Below are 12,457 nucleotides of genomic sequence, written 5' to 3' on the forward strand. Positions count from 1 at the left end.
GTCTTCTGACTGGACTCCCTAAAAAAAGCATTAAACAGCTGCAGCTCCTTCAGAATTCTGCGGCTCGGGTTCTGACTGGAACAAAGAGGTCAGAGCATATTACTCCAATTCTTTACACTGGCTTCCAGTCAGCTTTAGAATAGATTTTTAAGTTCTGCTACTGGTCTATAAATCACTAAACGTTTTAGGTCCTGAATACATGAATGAAATGCTAATGGGATATAAACCCAGTAGGGCTCTGAGATCGACAGACTCAGGTCAAATAGTGGAGCACAGAGTCCAAAGCAAACATGGTGAAGCAGCATTTAGCGATTATGCTGCACACAAAAGGAATAAGTTGCCAACAAAAGTGAAGTCAGCCCCAAGTGTGAATGTTTTTAAGTCCAGGTTAAAAACTCTTCTTTTTTGCTATGCTTTTTAGAGCATTCCCACTTTTAAATGATATTTACTGCACAGTATGCTCGTTTAATTGTATTTTAATTTTATTTATATATTAATTTTTTCTCTTTGTTTTAAATGTCAACCAGTTCAGGGTGTACCCCGCCTCCTGCCCGATGACAGCTGGGATAGGCTCCAGTACGCCCGCGACCCTAGTGAGGAGAAGCGGCTCAGAAAATGGATGGATGGATGTTTTAAATGTTTATAAGCTGTTTTTTTTCTTTGTTTTTAAATGCTTTAAATCATGTAAAGCACATTGAGTTACCTTGTGTATGAAATGCGCTATATACATAAATCTGCTTTGCTTTGCTTGCTACATAGAAAATGAACTTTCCCAACACTGCATGTTAATTAATTGTGTATTACTGTAGATGTTCCACTGTATGTCTGAATATATGGATTATTCGGACGATTCAACCGATCCATATTCTGTACCACTTGACCTCATTAGGGTCACGGGTGACCTGGAGCCTATCCCATCGAACATAGGGCGAGAAGTGGTGTGCAACTTCAACTGGTCGCCAGCCAATCGCAAGGCACATATTGCTTCCATTAAAAAATCAAATTGAAAATTTAGAGTCTCCAATTAACCTTTCATGGCGTTTTTGGAGTCTGAGAAGAATCTGGAGTACCCCGAGAAAACCCACACAAGTATGAGCAGAAAATGCAAACTCCACAAAGCAGGAGATAAGATAACCCAGAAGCTCACGACTGTGAAGCTAACCACTATGCCATTGTGCAATACACACACACGCACACACACACTCACACACACACACACACACACACACAACTCGAGCGACAATCTCCCTAAACGCGTTTGAAACAGTGAGACAATAAAAGTTGGGCTTGTATTCTTTTTGTCCAGCCAGGCAGCAGGATGTGTACTCAGTGTTTTTGTTTAGCCAGACATTTTTAGAAGCCCATAGAGACAAAACAATGCAAACAACGTCATTAGAGAGGAATATGGGTTGGGCTGACCCTCTCACAGAAATCCAGAACAATGGAGACACGCACACACGCACACACGCGCGTGCACAAACATATTCAATAACCACTCAATTTGAGAAGTGAGCAGATTAACAAAGTGGTGCATTACAGAATGAGTCACTCAAAATGTTTTACTCGTGGAACTTTGACTATCATGTTGCATTCACTTGGTTCAATTAGCAGGAATTTTGCAGGGCTACAATAGAGGAACATATGAGCACACACGTATGCATATTTTGATTCAAGTTTGTACATTTCCTGCTTTGCTTTTCGACTCCACCTTGCGTAGTCCCTAAATTTAGCCCTAACTCAGCAAGCTAACTCACACAGGCAGGAAAACTAAGTTGGGCAAACAATTGAAGGAAGTCTAATGGCCATTTGTACAAACATGTTACGAAGTGGAATCACTGTTAAGTACATGTGCAGCAGCATTGGTGGTTGAGACATCATCATCGACAAAGAATGACAGACTAAATTCAAAATCAGGGACTATTCTCATTTGACGCTAATGACTGGAGGCCTTTGCTGGCTTAATTGGCTGACTTCTGGATCAAACTTTGTTGTGGATATGGTTTAAGCCGTCTACGGCCGAATCATAGATATGAGGTATGTGCAGTTTGGTGTCAGCTTTGTGCTTATTTGACCTTGCTATACTGTATCTAATCGCTGATTCTAAAAAGTCTGTAGTCATGAGTAAGGTAAGACTTTGGAGAAGTTCTTCGTAGTAGCAGCTAGATTAGAAAATATACATTTATTGTTCCCGTATCATTTCATCTTACTTTTTTCTCCCTCCCACAGAGAGCTATTAGTAGCGCTTCATGATTATGTGTACACATGACTTACAATTATGTAGAGTGGGTGCTGGTATGACATGGGGTAAACATGTTTCAGAGGTGGCAGGTGTACCTGGGAAATGTTTTTTTTTCTGTTCCAATGATCCCTGACCTATATTCTAGGACCACCATCCGGGTCGCTCCTCACCACTACTATACAGTGATAAAATGTGAACTTTTGTATGCGCTGGCTTCAGGGTTTTCATGCAATTTCTTCTTCCAAATCATTGAAAATTAAGTATTTCCATTTCTTGTGATGTTTAACTTATTCCCATTGGTATTTTTATTGGCCCAAAGAATTTAGTAAATGAGATGCACGATGATCAGAAGGCATCCTAAATACATTGTTTATATCTCAATCTCTGACTAGAACAGAGAGATTTTTTTATACCTATTTTCATAATGCAGATATGCAATTCAAAACCTCTGGGAATTTTACTGTAAAACATCACAAATTAGACTTAAAGGTAAACATGGACAATTCTTGGGACAACATCGAGGTTGACTTGCCATTATTAAAGTCCAAAGTGTAGATAAACTACATCCATCAAGGATCAACACAATCTGTTCAAGGTTGCTGGTCAACCTTTCGTTTAGATCACATTTGGAAGCAATTTTTCAACATTAGAAATAATGGAAATAGAAAGAAAGAAATTCCAGGGTCAAACGTTGCCACAGGCAATAATTTAAGTAACTATAGTATTAAATCTAAAAGAAGGTAAAAACTGTTAATTTGTTAAAACAATGAATCAATATTCCCAAACTTGACCACCCACATTCCAAAAATATGATGTACGCTAGGTTAATTGAAGACTAAATTGTCCAGTGGTTTTAATGTGAGTGTGAATGGTTGTTTGTCCATACAGGTACCGTGATTGGCTGGCGACCAGTCCAGGGTGTACCCCTCTGGTCACTTTCTTTTCCTAACAACCCTTGTTGAGCCTGGTCTCTCTTTTGGAATAAGTCACAGAAAAGTCCCCCAAAAAACATCAGTACACATTCAGATTTCAGTATATTTCTCTGTGTGTGAAGAAGCTTCAAAGAAGGTCCCGGGGTTTCTCAAGGATGCTACTTGGGGCTATGTCATGTCTTTTTAAGTAGAAAAATCCCGTCAACTCAGCACATGTCACAAAACAACAGAAGAAAACCAAGTCTTGGTTGGGATGAGATGAATATCTTTTCTAGCAGCATGAAAGTGGGGTTCTTTTTAGCAAGTATTGCTGGATCTGCCGTGTTTTTAGAACTGGCAAATGGCATCCATTGTAAGCAAAAGAATGAACGTGTAATATTAGCATAATCATTTCATTGGGTGTCAAAATACACAATTGGTAATCTGATGCGATCTGACTCAATCATATAGCTTGCCTCCAAAGCATTCATGTAGTTCCTTGAATAATAATAGCAGCTGCATCAACATACTGTAATTTTGAACATATTCAGTCTCAAGGACACGTAAACACTGATCAGATGCAGAGGGTAAATAACCTTAAAGATTGTTTTCACAATTTTGTTCACAACCTAGTCTTAATATAATGTCTATTACATGTTTTCTCCACTATACATCAAGGATTAAAAAAATAAAAATAAATCAGTAACCTTTCATTATGCTGATTAGGGGCAAAGCAAGGTGTAGCTCCCCTTTTTTATTTTTATTAATATATATATATATATATATATATATATATTTTTTTTTAAAAACTTGTTCTGTTTGGCTGCTGCGGGACATCTGCCTCACAGTTCTGAGGACCTGGGTTAAAATCCGTCCTCGCCTGTGCGGCGTTTGCATGTTCTGCCCGTGCCTGTGTGGGTTTTCTCTGGGTACTCCTGTTTTCTCCCTCATCCCCAAAACATGCATGGTAGGTTAATTGAAGACTCTAAATTGTCCGTAGGTGTGAATGTGAGTGTGACTGGTTGTTTGTTTATATGTGCCGTGCAATTGACTGGCGACCAGTTAAGGGTGTATCACGCCTCTTGTACGCACTTAGCTGGGATAGGCTTCAGCATGTCCGCGACCCTAGTGAGGATAAGGGGTACGGAAAATGAATGGATGGATGGATGGATGGATGGCTGTTCAGCTCCTTTGGCATGCAGTATGGTGGATCTGTATGCCTCATCATGCCAGAACAGTTTTGTTGTGCAATAGGAAAATGTGATATTTTCTCTATTGTTTGTAATTAGTATTGTGACATTTACTGGAAATACAATCAAGCAGAACAAGGCTTGAGAGGGGACAGACAGAGAGGAAAGAGAGAATAGAAGGGAAAAACATACAAATGACAGCATCACAGTATATGACCGCAATAAACTCACATAGGGGTTGGATCTTATCTACTGTATGTGTGGCCCTGTGTGGAAGGGACACAATGAGTAGCAAATAGAACAGAACAGGACAGGGCAGGACATGACAGCGGTAGTGAGCCAGGCAGGTGGGAGTGGCTGTGCAGTGTCAAAACCCGCAAATGAGATGACAGTCCAGGAAGTTAACATAATCAGAACGGCTGAGAGAGAGCCCCCCCCCCCCCCAAAGCAGCTAAATCCCTTCGAGTCGTGTCTTGGGAGATATGCTAGTCAACCAAAACTTAAAAAGGAACAATATGCAGTTTTCAAACTGCTAGCAATATTTGAATGAAGCCTCATTACAGTACAAGCTAAATCATGAGCAGTCCACTCCACTGTGGGTCTCATGCGTCTCTACATTGTGACTATGCTATGAATCATATCAGGATGGAAAAATGACAGCTTTTGAATGTAAAATCTAATGGTTGTTTTATTATTTCTGTTGAACTTTACTGTCTGTTATGTTGTGCATTCAAACAAGTGTCTTCAGGTAAAGAGGCAGTAATATCAGCAGCATTTCATCCAGTAAACAAAAGCCCGCATTAAACCGACCTTAATATTACTGTTCTGTGTGCATCTGAATAGACTAGTCTTGTAGTGGTGAGGAATTTCCCAATCGGAGCAGTAAGAGCTAAGTTTATGTGGATCAGTGTTCTTTGAGACCAATGTGTTTTTGAATTCCACTTAAATAAAAAGAGAGGACATTGACATAAGAGGGGCACCAAATTATTGTAGAATATGATATAAAGTGGATTTAGAAATAGCCTTTTCTTTTTGCTTTTGATGCTGTGCCGGTTGTAAACTGTAATTTACCTTGTAAGCCAGTGGGGTTAAAAATTAATTGGATGCAATTAACATGAAAGTAAACTTACTGTACTTGGACAAACAAACCTACTTATAGCGATAACATGAAATAGTAAATTTTTTTTAGGTTTCTAAAGCAGTGTACCTAACTGAGCTGTAATTTTAGCACTGACTGCTGGTCCTTATTATACAGTAGAACCTCGCAAGACGAACACCATAGAATAGAGTAAGCTTTAACTAATATCCATCCATCCATTTTCTGAGCCGCTTCTCCTCACTAGGGTTACGGGTGTGCTGGAGCCTATCCCAGCTATCATCGGGCAGGAGGCGGGGTACACCCTGAACTGGTTGCCAGCCAATCGCAGAGCACATAGGAACAAACAACCGTTCGCACTCACAGTCATGCCTACGGGCAATTTAGAGTCTCCAATGAATGCATGTTTTTGGGATGTGGGAGGAAACCGGAGTGCCTGGAGAAAACCCACGCAGGCACGGGGAGAACATGCAAACTCCACACAGGCGGGGCCGGGGATTGAACCCGGGTCCTCAGAACTGTGAGGCTGACGCTCTAACCAGTCATCCACCGTGCCGCCGCTTTAACTAATACAATAAAGAAAATTGTGAAAAACAGTGATCTGTTCAATGTCGGCTTTCAATATAGAATTACAATCTCTCTTATTTTTTTGTCCCGTTTGGCTGTTAGGTCAAGCAGAATGGAGGATCTGTGTCCCTTTTATGCCGAAACAGTTTTACTGTGTCACAGTGGAGTTTTTAATAAGGGATATTTATTGAGAATCAGAGTCAGTCAGTTGAACAACAAAGTTTCTACAGGGGAATGAGAAAAGAAGAAAGCAAAAGACAAAGCACTAACTGTAAACAAGATGAGAAAAATAAATCCTTATATATCTAGAACGACATGAATGACACATTAGATATGAGTGTTGTATGGGGCAGTAGTGCAGCACCCTGTGAAGGAAGGAAAGAACAAGATAAGACAGGACAGGGACAGGAGAGGAAGCATCCAGGACAAAGGTCGTGAACCCGTCTGTACAACTGTGGTGGGAGTGACTATGTAAATTATAAAAGTCTATAGGACGAGAGTGTGAGGGGATACACAAGCAATTTGCATATTCATGAGTTATATGTCACAGTAAATGATTGGCCCCACACTTAGCGAGAGTCCCAGGGGTGTGTGCCTGCGGACACTTGTAAGTGAATTGACACTGTTTCGCATGCACAATGACTGAACACAAGTGTCCTGTAATTGCACCATGGCGGCTGAGGACCCCACCCAATCAATCGAAAGGCGGGATCGGGCCCAGGAGTCCACCTGAGAGCAGCCCGGCAGACGGCACACGTCCCACACCGGGGGACCCAGGGCGGGCCGGCAGCCCAACCAAGGCGCCACGACAACCGGCGGAGGCCGCAGAGACCGAGTGCTAACCCCCAGCACTGCTGCCTAAAAGCCAAATCCCGCCCACCCAAGACCCACCATCCCCCAGAGATGGGTGTATGTGGTGCATTAAAAAGCACATGTGTGTGTGTGATGCATTAAAATCCCGGGGGGCAGGCAGGGCGGAATGGCAGGGCGCCTGCGTGGCTGGGTGGGTCTGACCCCTGGGACTGCTGGAGTCTTACTGCTTTGAATTTGTGTCTGCTTATTTCGAACAGTTTCAGGTTTATGTTCTTCATCTCTTCCTCTTCTCTGTTGTTTCGAGAGTGGGCCTTCTTTTGGAATACAGGGGGTCCATGGTTTCTGATACATGCAGTACATACTGTACAAGGTTTCAAGGGATGCTGCACAATGGACCAGTCTGCGCAGTGGTTTAAGAACACTTTGTCATGTGACACTAGAATGCATGGTCAGTTACTACTAACTGTTTTTCATTTGATCGTATTATATTCTTGCATGTTTTTCATACAAATATTTCCTGGAGTTATGACTTTACTACTGCGCTGGTATAGGTTAGTGACGTACGTACAAATTCATAACCCGAGGACTCCCAGTAGGTGTCATAAAAATACAGACAAAAGTGAAATACAAATAAGACTTACCTATATTCTCGCTTAGCTGCAGTCTTGTGAGGTACTTGGAGGTTTGGCACGACATATTTACGTCTTACATGCATTGTAAGACCTCCAGGGCATTCCACCTTAGATGTTCAACTCCAGTGGTCTTTTTTTTAAGCGAATCAGTTTGACGTAAATTGGGATTTCTTCTCATGCTTCTCGTCCCAAAAGTTGCTTAGATTTCAATGCAGTCTCACTTCACTAAACCCTGCCCACTCAAGTCTCTGACCAAAGCCACCCCCTCTATGTAAAACAGGGAGGTCTGCGCCGCTGTGGGAGTGAACACAGCTGATATCGATTATATCAAATCAAAGCGGCTCCTTTCACTCCCTTGAAATTTGGCACATAGGCAGTCTCGCATGGAGACATATCTGTGGAGAAGAGGACGATGCGTGATCTCTGCTTCTGTTTGCTGGTCTTATGCCCAGTTATTGGCTAATGAGGGAACGTTTCAGCAAAGCTCCTGAAGCCCCAGGTAACAAGTCAGCACAGGGCTTGCCCGCTTTGAGTATGCCCGCAATTGCACGGCAAACGATTGAGATCTCGTCAATAACGCCATCTGTCTCTGACTACTCAGGCACTACTGTCAGGTAATACTGACAGTTTTAACAAATATAACAAAAAGTGTTTGTTTTTTTCAATTGCAAACTCCGTCTTAAGTTTACAAATGAATAGATATGTACAATTGCAGCAAATTGAATGACACAGCCACACTAGTTTGTGTGTGTGCGTGCGTTTGTGTGTGTGTGCCCGCCTTTGTGCATGCGTGTGTGGTCACGTGGCAGAGGTCCTTCTGCTTGGGGTCGCTGTGTTTACTAACAAGAGGAGGAGGAGGAGGGGTCATATCGTAGTGTGCTCTCCTCAAATCAGCTCTCTGCTCTATTGCCACTAACAGCTTGTGGCATGTAACATCTAACTGATGGTCTCAGTGGTCCGGATGGTTTCCTCGCACTCTGCTTTTCAGTGAGTAAAATCCATTATATGATATGTACCGAAGGTTCTAGTTTGTATCACATTTGCTTCTTGTTTTTCACACTCATTGCTGATCAAGTCAGTGTTCGAGATGTCGTATACAGTTGTTTATGTTCACTAAGTTACCTCGTGCAGCAGTAAGGGGGATATTGTTTAATCCAAGGTTCCCCCTTCAGTTGTAAAGGGAAACTTGTTTGTAAGGCGAATACTATTTGACTGTGGGTGCATAATGCTAACCAAGAAACACATGGTTCAAAGCTAAAGAAGCAAAAGTCAATGAATGTTCATGCTCAATACTAATATAACTGTAGTACCTCTTGGAAAATGTTTAAGGTTGTGGCAAAATTTGTACAGTATAAGCGTAGCGCACAAAAGTGAAACTGCTGTAAACTGAGCATTGGAGATGTTATAGACAAGTAAAAATAGGCATGCCAGGGTTGCCATGGCAATGACATTTTCATTACAAGCCAATGTACCATCGTGGTGATTTTGAAGCTGTTATTTTAAAGTGAAATGACTAAATATTGTTGCTTTAATTAGATATTTATGTGGGACAAAGTTCAAGACACTGCTCATTACATTTCTATCAAGACTGTCTGAACGTGCATCTGTGAGTGTGTAATTACAAGCTGAACTACCCATACGCACACATCATGATGCATCTGCAAACCAGAGGCAGGGACACTGACCCATTGTAAAGCAGCAAAGAACAAGTCATGCTAAAGGGCACAGCTGACTGTGACGTGCACGGTCGAGCCATTAAAGCAGAAAAAAACAGCAGCAAGAAAAATGATCTTCATATTTGAGTCAAATTGTAAAACCGTTTTGAAAGGAGATTTCAGAGTGGCCTTTCCTTCAATTTTAAACTCAGTCATTTGATATTGCTAAGAAAGTCATGATAACCAGATTATGCCTGTATGGATGATGTGATCATTCTTATCAGACCCTCCACTCATTATGTTGACTGCATATTAAAAAAAATTCCCCCCTGACTTGTGGACAAGTTATTATACGGAGTGGAGTGATTTCTGTACTGTCAAGAGGTTTGCTAAAGCAACTAAAACATTTTGAAGTAGTAATGCTGCTACTGCACAACATGAATCAATTTCCATTCATCGATTTTCTGTCACGCTTATCCTCACTAGAGTTACAGGTGAACTGGAGCCTATCCCAGTTGACTTTGAGCGAGAGGCAGCGTTACACCATGAACTGGTTGCCAGTCAATCGCAGGGCACAAACAACCATTCACACTTACGTTCACAATATGGACAATGTGGACTCTACAATTAAACTAAAATGCATTTTGTGGGAATGTTGAGGATTTTAAGTATCTCGCGGTCTTGCTCACAAGTGAGGGAAGAATGTAGCGGGAGATCGACAGGTGGATTGTGCAGCATCTTGCACTAATGCGGACTCTGTATCAGTCTCGCGCGGTGAAGGAGTTAGTTTAAAAGTGTATTATTATAATTAGTAAACATTTGTAATTTAAAATAAGATAACCTTTTATTAGTCCCACAGTGCGGAAATGAGCATTGTTTCAGCAGCAATAGTGGATGTAGGAAATATAAATATATAAATAGCATGCAAGAGAAGAAACCGATTAAAAATAGAAAATGCATTATCTCAAAAACTGTGAGGCAGATGTGCTAACCAGTCGTTCACCGTGCCGGCTTATATATATATATATATAGAGAGAGAGAGAGAGAGAGAGAGAGAGAGAGAGAGAGAGAGAGAGAGAGAGAGAGAGAGAGAGAGAGAGAGAGAGAGAGAGAGAGAGAGAGAGAGAGAGTCACTGAGGCACGGTGGACGACTGGTTAGAGCGTCAGCCTCACAGTTCTGAGGACCCGGGTTCAATCCCCGGCCCCGACTGTGTGGAGTTTGCATGTTCTCCCCGTGCCTGCGTGGGTTTTCTCCGGGCCCTCCGGTTTCCTCCCACATCCCCAAAATATGCAGAAATTGGAGACTCTAAGTTGCCCGTAGGTGTGAATGTGAGTGTGAATGGTTGTTTGTTTGTATGTGTCCTGTGATTGGCTGGCAACCAGTTCAGGGTGTACCCTGCCTCCTGCCCGATGACAGCTGGGATAGGCTCCAGCACGCCCGCGACCCCAGTGAGGAGAAGCGGCTCAGAAAATGGATGGATGGATGGATATATATATATACACACACACACACGTTCTGCTCTCTCTCTCTCTCTCTCCCTCTCTCTCGCTCCGTCACACACGCACTTTAACAGTAAGTCTGGTCAGCAAACAGCTTCTTCATTCAGTCATTTTAGCAGATAAAGCAAATAATGCTTCTGTAAGGCTTTTGTTGGTTTTGGGCACTTCAAAATTGAAATGGTGGCAGGTGTGTATGGACTCCCATTGACCAAGAGTTTGAATGTGAACTGTTTTCCCTCAACACAGCGACATGCCAGTTGTGCAACCAGATTTATTTTTATTCATTTTATTTCAACTTTATTTGACCAGGTAAAAGACCAGTTAATACAGAACATCTCTTTTGTAATGGTGACGTGGCCAAGAAGGCAGTAAGTTAAACGTCAAGTCCAAGGCAATAAGGTTTATTTCAGTTGTTTATTTTCACCTCCCCTCTCAAAAAGATAAGAAAAGAAGCCTGGTGAGCCTACAGTATTGTGCTGTTTAACAAGTAGAAACAATGTAGTATAAGACCATTTCATGGAGCTGAATTTGTCTTAATTTGTTATTTCACAAAGATTTTATTTTATCAAGATTTGATTTATTATGTTTTAGAAACAGTTTCAGTAACCTTTTTCAATTTTATACAACTTTAACGGCATATTTTTCCCTCGAGTTTTACTGGATATGAAAATATTTTTGGCGGCACGGTGACTGGTTAGAGCGTCTGCCTCACAGTTCTGAGGACCCGGGTTCAATCCCTGGCCCCGCCTGTGTGGAGTTTGCATGTTCTCCCCGTGCTTGTGTGTGTTTTCTCCGGGGACTCCGGTTTCTTCCCACATCCCAAAAACATGCATGGTAGGTTAATTGAAGACTCTAAATTGCCCGTAGGTGTGAATGTGAATGTGAATGTGAATGGTTGTTTGATTCTATGTGCCCTGTGATTGGCTGGCGACCAGTTCAGGGTGTACACCGTCTCTCGCCAGAGTTAGCTGGGATAGGCTCCAGCACGCCCGTGACCGTAGTGAGGATAAGCGGTATGGAAAATGGGTGGATATGTGTTTGTGTACCATTATTGATCAAATTATATGAAAATGACCCATAAATATATCAGGCTATATTGTGACAAGAGGCCTGTGGAACGGAAGAAAAGTGTGCTGTTGCCCATTTTTAAGAACAAGGGTGATGTGCAGAGCTGTGGGAACTATCGAGGAATAAATTTGATGAGCCGCACAATTAAGTTATGGAAAAGGGTCGTGGAGGCTAGACTCAGGACAGAAGTGAATATTTGCTAGCAACAGTATCGTTTCATGCCTAGAAAGAGTACCACAGATGCATTATTTGCCTTTTGAGGGTGTTGATAGAGAAATACAGTTAATGTTAGAAGGAGCTACATTGTGTGTCTGTTGATCTCGAGAAAGCTTGTGATGGAGAACCCAGAGAGGAACTGTGGTACTGCATCCGGAAGTCTGGAGTGGCAGAGTATGTTAGAATAATACAGGACATGTACGAGGGAAGCAGAACAGTGGTGAGGTGTGCTGTAGGTGTGACAGAGGAATTTAAGGTGGAGGTGGGACTGCATCAGGGATCAGCCTTGAGCCCTTTTCTGTTTGCAGTGGTGATGGATAGGCTGACAGATGAAGTTAGACTGGAATCCCCGTGGACCATGATGTTTGCAGATGTGATCTGTAGTGAAAGCAGGGAGCAGGTGGAGGAACTGTTAGAAAGGTAGAGGCATGCACTGGAAAGGGGAGGAATGAAGAATAGCTGAAGTAAGACAGCTAACATGAAATTGTGTGGACAGAATTAGTGCTCTTGTTGTTTTAATTATAAATTATGTTATTCTTTCTTCAAAGTTGCCTGGAGAGCATTTGTAAA

The 12,457-nt window shown here is 42.0% G+C and overlaps 1 protein-coding gene and 1 long non-coding RNA gene across 9 annotated transcripts in view; one reads left to right on the forward strand and one right to left on the reverse strand.

Moving 5' to 3' along the window:
- The window catches only part of LOC133485387 (uncharacterized), a 43,531-nt gene extending 35,934 nt beyond the window's left edge, over positions 1-7,597 (reverse strand). Inside the window, exon 1 of the long non-coding RNA XR_009790681.1 lies at positions 7,458-7,597. This is a non-coding gene — a long non-coding RNA (uncharacterized LOC133485387). The remainder of the gene's footprint in view (positions 1-7,457) is intronic.
- rasgrp3 (RAS guanyl releasing protein 3 (calcium and DAG-regulated)) overlaps positions 1,775-12,457 on the forward strand; it is a 39,389-nt gene continuing 28,706 nt past the window's right edge. For 2 of the 8 annotated variants that reach the window (XM_061788970.1, XM_061788969.1), the window contains exon 1: positions 1,776-2,034. The gene's annotated coding sequence lies outside the window, so the exon portion shown is untranslated. Of the gene's footprint in view, positions 2,035-7,842; positions 7,948-7,979; positions 8,063-8,165; positions 8,436-12,457 lie in introns of those variants that run through there. The other 6 variants (XM_061788971.1, XM_061788972.1, XM_061788964.1 and 3 more) reach the window with 5 other exon arrangements.

Source organism: Phyllopteryx taeniolatus, chromosome 11, assembly GCF_024500385.1.
Source record: "Phyllopteryx taeniolatus isolate TA_2022b chromosome 11, UOR_Ptae_1.2, whole genome shotgun sequence".
NCBI classification, from domain to species: Eukaryota; Metazoa; Chordata; class Actinopteri; order Syngnathiformes; family Syngnathidae; genus Phyllopteryx; species Phyllopteryx taeniolatus.